The sequence below is a fragment of the Archocentrus centrarchus genome, chromosome 19 (genome assembly GCF_007364275.1).
Source record: "Archocentrus centrarchus isolate MPI-CPG fArcCen1 chromosome 19, fArcCen1, whole genome shotgun sequence".
NCBI lineage: Eukaryota > Metazoa > Chordata > Actinopteri > Cichliformes > Cichlidae > Archocentrus > Archocentrus centrarchus.
Window position 1 is genome coordinate 14,995,089 of NC_044364.1, and position 1,338 is coordinate 14,996,426.

Here is a 1,338-nt window from a genome sequence, read left to right on the forward strand (position 1 = left end):
CATTGTTTATGATCACACCCTTGCCAGCTTTTCATATTTAAACGAGCAAAGGTTTAATTACCAAATGATGACAGTGTCATATGGTGCCATGATGGCACAGGGTGTCTAATGAATGCAGAGGAGCCAGGGATGCGTATGCGACACTGAGTGACAGTGGGATGCACAGATCAAAACAGGAAAAAAAGAAGGGGGAGAGACAGTAAAACATCTGTAATTTGCAATTCACTAATGTTCAATGGTTGCTCATGGATTAAGAATTTTAAACTATTGTCTGCCAGATGGAAGAGAAGAGGGAGGGTGGGAGGGATAGAGGAGGAGGGGGTTTCTAAGCAGCATATTTACATCTGTATATCAACCCTAGATTTAGTAATCAGACAGAGGAAAAACCAACTGCCTCCAAAAACACTCTCGGGGCATCACATCTATTACCTATTTTCCAGCAGCGTAAACATTAGAGAATGATTCTACCATTTTTTTCAGAGGTGTATTTAAATTTACCAGGACAGCTTGCAGACTGTGGGGAGTTTTGTGCACAACTTGCTCTATCTATCTCGATATAATCATGAGACAGTTTGGAGTGCTGGACTCGGGTCTGCTCACACATCAGAGTTAATTTCACTGGGATGTTGATGTGCTCTGAAATATTGCACTGAAGTAATATCAGTTAGTGGGCCGCCAAAAGATGTACATGCTTAACCAGGCATGAAACCTTGCTGAATTACATCGTATTTATACTTATCTCAGATCAACGCTTTTGTCATTAAAATTTGGTCTGGTTGCCTGTGTGGTTTATGGATCTGTTTAATGACGCACTGTGTAATAGTGTAACAATGTATAGCTGCATGATGTACTGGCACATTTCACTCAGAGGCTTCAATAAATAACCACAGCAACCTTCAAGTTTCATCCCCGGTTCAGAGGCTTCCTCTTCTTCCACAATCCTGGTTGTTGCTGTGGAGTCTGTTTACTTTACTATGCTCCTATACTTCATCCAGAGCACAAAAGAAATACTCAGATTCTGAAATTATTAATACCATTATGGCTAATTCATTATGGTTGATTGGATAAAATGCAGTAAATGCCACCAGAAGTCTGCACTACATATATCAAAAATAGAAATACTCATTCAGAATTGTCCCATACGTTTGCAGCATGCATACATTATGTGCAAAAGTCCCGAACCACCCCTCATTTTGTTCTGTTTTTGCTTTCAAATAATCTGACTTGTAATTTTTTCTAAAAAGTTGTCTTGCGTAATAGCTCTCCAGGCTTTCTGAAGATCTTTCAAAGATCAAGATGGCACTTTCTATTTATTTTTTTTTTTTACCTATTTTCAGT